The following is a 6,449-nucleotide window of genomic DNA, read 5'->3' on the forward strand; positions in this document are numbered from 1 at the left end:
ACGGCAGAGTCGGTACCGATGCTGCCTCTGACAACGTAAGGCACACACGGTGCTCACTTATTCCCATGTGTCTGTGAGCCCGTGCGAGGTTGAGAGTCTGGGTCCTCTTTGTACCTTTTCTGGGGACTCACAGCCTTTGTCTCTGTCCACATCTTTAGCCATGGCCCCCCACTGTTGGAAAATTCAAATCTCCCTTCTGCCAATCACGGGGACATTTCTGGCCGGCGGACTTGTCCTACTTTGGTGCTGGTGGCACCCGGCCACTTGTTCAGACTTCCCTCCCTACGCCTGAGCTGCTCTCAGGTGACCCCTCCTTTACCACCTGTCTGGGAAACCAGGCCAGTGCCGTGAAGTCAGGTGCAGTCACTCACAGGGTGTCCCGGGAGATGCTGGTGTCCTGCCTTTACAGAGCAAAGGAAAAGCACTGGGGTGAGCCTGTGTGACACGTAGGTCCCAAGGGCCCCGAGACACTGTATAGCACCAGGGCCCCCTGGCTGACAGGTGTCCCTTCTGACCGTCCTAGGAGTGTGCCTACCAGGGAAAATTCACCTGTGGAAATGACCCCCATTGACGATATCAGCATCACCATGTATCCCGAGGAGCCGCCGCCCGCGGTAAGTGCTGAGCCCTGGGCATGTCCTTGACGCAGGGCGGAGTGCCAGGGACGGGGACTCAGGGCCCGGAATGGAGCTAGGACCGTGTCAGAGGTGCCTGTGCCACTGGCTGCAGCATGTGTCGTGCTTCCTGGGATGCTGCTCAGACGGACCCAGCTGGGTGGGGACTCGCAGAAAACACGAGAGACAGAAAAGGCTCTGGATGAGGAAGGGACGGAGCGTGTGCGAGAGGACAGCTGGGTGTCACTGCCCCGCCGCGCGTGCGGGTTCTGCCGAGTTTGCCGTCTGCCACCGGCTCCGCCTGTCTGCACCGCCACCTGATCTCGACACGATGGGCCAGCAGGGAGGGGCTGGGTCCATGTAGTGGGCACAACCTGGTCCAGTGAGGCCACCACAGGGCCCTCAGAGCCAAGTCTGGCATCAGATTTCGTGTTACAGACACTGTCACTGGTCTGCAGAGGGAGCAGGGATGACAATAGTCACAGCTTAGGCCATAGCCCAACCAAGCAGGCATGTCCGTCCCAGCCACTTCCTGCCACCCATAAAACCCTTAGTGGGGCCCCGGCCCAAGCCAGGAGCAGGGGAAGACCAGAAGCACCTGCCCAGGGCACAGCAGGGCTGTGGCAGATGGATCATCTCGTGCCCCGCCGTGTGTGGGGTGCCACGCAGGACACCGGCATGTAGTCGGCTTTCTCAGACTGACAGGAAGGGAAGTTTCAAGAAGCAAAGAAATGACTGATGTGCACAAAGCGAGTCTGCAACGTCCCTGCTGGTCATCGTATGTCCAGGTGACGTGCGTGTCCCTCCACTCCCAGGTTAATGGGTGTCGATCACGCCTCCCAGGGAAGTGGTAGAGCACGTCATGGTCACCGTGTCACCGTCCTTAAGGAATCGCAGTCACTGTGACCCTTGTTGCCATTTTCCGGACAATCCTCACCTATTGTCACATTTAATCCCGCTAACGGTTCGCTAGACACACATTCTTATCGTCCTTATTCTGGTGGCCAAGTTTCGCAGATGGTGCCAGACTCACCTCTCAGTGTGGGTGGAGCCTTCAAAGCCGGAGGGCTCCTCCCGTCCCCACCACATGTATGGGGACAAGGCTTCTCCAGAGCGGCAGGTGACAGTGGATGGGCACAGAGGACCTCAGAAGTGCAAGTGTAGCACCTGGGCCTGGGTCTGCTGCACGTTTCTACCTAAATTAAGAGCCCTCGCAGATCGATCAAGCCTCTCTCTTAAAAAAGGTGTTAACTGTCATTCCAGTTAATTAACACAAGTTAACAAAACTGATTTAAAGGACATGGAAAACCCAGATAGACATATGACACGAAACCAGACAGCTCTTTAGAACTTTCCAGAAGAAACGCCAGGACTGAGGGAATGCAGATGACTTCGGCCCAGTGTTCTCTTTAGAAACACCCATCGCACAGAGACTGTTTTCAGGAATCAGAGGAGGAAGTAGCGCCTCCATAGATGCTTTGAGGGCGGAGCAACCTGAAATCACAGCCGGAAAATGCCGTCAGGACAGAATTTCGTAGCCAGCGGCCTTCGTCGACGTAGACCAACGTCACTTAAAAATACAGGCAAATCAAACGAGCAATGTGAACACGGAGTTTACAACACAACCGCTCGAGGCTTGTCAGGAAGTCCAGCGTCTGTCCACGCCGAGTCTCACGTGACACGAAACATGAGTAGAGTGAAGGACGTACATGTGCACGAACGGTCCTGAGAGCTGGAAGCCGTTCCCGGCTGGAACACCACCTGTGTAATGCTGCGAGACGCAGTGTCTCGGACAGGACGTCATTGTGGCTGTGGCTGGGCTGTCCCTCTCCTTGGACTGGAGGACGCACTCAGTCCCTGCGCAATTCCCAAAGCATCTTCAAAGCAGATTGCAAGCTGAACCTAAATGAATGGGTTTTCAGGACTTTTAGTGGCCAAAATAGTCTAGGGGAAAAAAAAAAAGATAGGTACGATAGAGCAACTTTGTGTCACTGAAGGACCTGGAGACACAGTGTGGCCGGGTGAGGACAGACACAAAGATGGGGGGCCAGACAGAAGTCCCAGAAATGAGCGTTGACATCTCTGGTCCACGCACCGTAAGTGACGACGCAGAGGTCTCGACGGGGACGATGGGAGCACTGGCAGTAAGAGGAGCTGGAGGGAGGACGGCCATCGCCACAGGCCGGATGACAGCATTAGCAAACCCTGTGCTTTCTGCAGACTACATAGGGAACTTTCAGAGCTCCATAGTGAGGGGGAAACCCCAGTGTTTAAAACGCAGAAAGTGTGAACGACTCTTCACCAAAAGCTATGAACGTGCGGGCCAGTGGCACGTGAGCACATGCTCACGCCTCCACGGTAGGTAAACACACCCGACCGCAGCGTCTACCACGCGTCGCTGTGATCAACGCGATGACGCGCCAAGTGTCCGAGTGGGAGGACCGCTGGTCCCTCACGTTCCTAGTGAAAATCTCAGCACCTTGACGGAGGCTCGGCCACGTCTGAAGCCTGACACATGCGCGTGTCCTGTGAACCAGCTGTCCCGTTCTGGGTGTTTCCTGAAGGAGCAGGGAGAACGCAGGTGCACGTGTCACGGGCGGTGGGAGGAGGGGTCCGTCCCAACTGTGTGTCCTAGCCCACACCCAGCGGAATCCGAGGTACAGGACTGAAAATCCAGTACACGCTGGCTTGAACTTTGTGTGCGACGAGCTGAGGGTCAGCAACTTCGGTTTTAATTTCACGAAATTGCCTTCCTCCCCCTCCCCCACATAGGTGCTCACTGACAACTTTATATCACCCTGGTAAGTGCGTACGCTCGCCAGACTTTGCAACTTCTGTTTTAATTTCACGATTTTTCCTTTCTCCCCCTACCCCACATAGGTGCTCACTGACAACTTTATGTCACCCGAACCCTGGTAAGTGCGTACACTCGCCAGAGTGGTTTAAGCTTCCAAGACACAGCTGTCCGCGGGACACTAACCCCTGGTGGCTCATGGTGGGACTGTGTCGACACGTAGACAGGTGGTAGCCCGTGTCATTACTAACCGTGCGGCCAACCGTGCAGCTCACGGCAGAGTCGGTACCGACTCTGCCTCTGACAACACAAGACGTACACGGTGCTCGCTTATTCCCATGTGTCTGTGAGCCCGTGCGAGGTTGACAGTCTGGGTCCTCTTTGGGCCTCTTCTGGGGACCCACAGCCTTTGTCCCACACCTTTAGCCATGGCCACCCACTCCTTTCAAATTCAAAAATCTCCCTCCTGCCAATCGCGGGACCTTTGCTGGCCAACTGACTTGTCCAACATTGGTGCTGGTGGCATCCGCCCACTTGTTCAGACTTTCCCCCCTACTTCTGGGCCTCTCCAAGGTGACCCATCCCTAGCCACCTGTCCATGGACCATGCTCGGTGCCATGATCAGGAGTAGTCACTCAAAGGGTGTCTGTCCCAGGAGATGCTGGTGTCCATCCTCTGCAGAACAAAGGAAAGCACTGGGGTGATCCCGTGTCACACGCAGATCCCAAGGGCCCCAGGACATTCTACAGAGCCAGGGCCCGCTGGCCGACACGTGTCCCTTCTGACTGTCCTAGGAGTGTGCCTACCAGGGAAAATTCACCTGTGGAAATGACCCCCGTTGACGATATCAGCATCACCATGTATCCCGAGGAGCCACTGCCCACGGTAGGTGCCGACATCCTGCACATGTCACCGACGCAGGGCTGAGATCCAGGGTCGGGGACTCTGGGCCCGGAATGGAGCTAGGACCGTGTCAGAGGTGCCTGTGCCACTGGCTGCAGCATGTGTCGTGCTCCCTGGGATGCTGCTCAGAAGGAACCAGCTGGGTGGGGACTCGCAGAAAACGCGAGAGACAGAAAAGGCTGTGGATGAGGAAGGGGCGGAGCGTGTGCGAGAGGACAGCTGGGTGTCACACCCAGCCGCGCGTGCGGGTTCTGCCGAGTTTGCCGTCTGCCACCGGCTCCGCCTGTCTGCACCGCCACCTGATCTCAACACGATGGGCCAGCAGGGAGGGGCTGGGTCCATGTACGGGGAACAACCTGGTCCAGCGAGGCCACCGCAGGGCCCTCAGGGCCGAGCCTGGCCTCAGGATCCGTGTTACAGACACTGTCACTGCTCTCCAGAGGGGACAGGGATGACAACAGTCACAGCTTACGCCATAGCCCAAGCAAGCAGGCATGTCCGTCCCAGCCACTTCCTCCTACCAAAAAACTCTTAGTGGGGCCCCGGCCCAAGCCAGGTCCAGGGCAAGACCAGAGGCGCCTGCCCAGAGCACAGCGGGCCTGTGGCAGATGGATCATGTCGTGCCCCGCCGTGTGTGGGGTGCCACGCAGGACACCGGCATGTAGTCGACTTTCTCAGACTGACAGGAAGGGAAGTTTTAAGAAGCAAAGAAATAACCGATGTGCATGAAGCGAGTCTGCAGCGTCCCTGCTGGTCATCGTATGTCCAGATGAAGTGCGTGTCCCTCCACTCCCAGGTGGCTGGGTGTCGATCACACCTCCCAGGGAGGTGGTGGAGCATGTTATGGTCACCGTGTCACCGTCCTTCCTCAAGATCGCAGTCACTGTGACCCTGTGGCCACTCTCTGGAGACTTGTCACCCATTGTCACATTTAATCCCACCAAGGGTTCTCCTGATGAGTCCTCATGGTCCCCATTTTGGTTGCCAGATGTGACAGATGGTGCCAGGCTCCCCTCTAAGTGTGGGTGGAGCCTTCAGATCCGAGGGCTTTTCCCGTCCCTGCCACACCTAGGGGGACAAGGCTTGTCCTCCAGAGCGGCAGGTGACAGCGGATGGGAACAGTGGACCTCGGAGCACAAGTGTAGCGCCTGGGGCTCTGTCTGCTGCGCGTTTCTGCCGAAATTAAGAGCCCTCGCGGATCGATCAAGCCTCTCTCTTAAAAAAGGAACTTACTGCGTTTCTACATGATTAGCACAACCTAACAAAACTGATTTAAAGGAAATAGAAAACCCAAATGGATATGTGACAAGCAACGAGACTGCTCCGTTAGAACTTTCCAGAAGGAACCCCAGGACTGAGGGTATGCTGATTACTTCGGCCCAGTGTTCTCTTTAGAAACACCCATCGCACAGAGACTGTTTTCAGGAATCAGAGGAGGAAGTAGCGCCTCCATAGATGCTTTGAGGGCAGAGCAACCTGAAATCACAGCCGGAAAATGCCGTCAGGACAGAATTTCGTAGCCAGCGGCCTTCATCGACGTAGACCAACGTCACTTAAAAATACTGGCAAATTAAATGAGGAATGTGAACATGAGTTTACAACACAACCTCACAAGGCTTGTCCAGGAAGTCCAGGGTCTGTCCATGCCGAGTTCACGTGACACGACACGTGAGTAGAGTGAAGGACGTACACGTGTATGAACGGTCACTGAAAGCTGGAAGCCGTTCCCGGCTGGAACACCACCTGTGTAATGCTGCAAGTCGCAGTGTCTTGGAGGGGACGTCCCCGTGGCTGTGGCTGGTGTGCCTCTCCTTGGACTGGAGGACGCACTCAGTCCCTGCGCAATTCCCAAAGCATCTTCAAAGCAGATTGCAAGCTGAACCTAAATGAATGGCATGGCTGGACTTTTAGTGGCCAAAATAGTATATAAAAAAGAACCAACAAGGATTGAGAGCCCAACTTTATGTGTCACTAAAGAACCTGGAGACTGAGTGTGGCAGGGTGAGGACAGACACACAGATCGTGGAGCAGGACAGAGACCCCAGAAGTGAGTGTGTCATCTCTGGTCCACGCACCATAAGTGACGACGCAGAGGTCTCGACGGGGAGCATGGGAGCACTGGCCGTAAGAGGAGCTGG

The sequence above is a fragment of the Pteropus alecto genome, unplaced genomic scaffold, assembly GCF_000325575.1.
Source record: "Pteropus alecto unplaced genomic scaffold, ASM32557v1 scaffold137, whole genome shotgun sequence".
Classification (NCBI taxonomy): domain Eukaryota; kingdom Metazoa; phylum Chordata; class Mammalia; order Chiroptera; family Pteropodidae; genus Pteropus; species Pteropus alecto.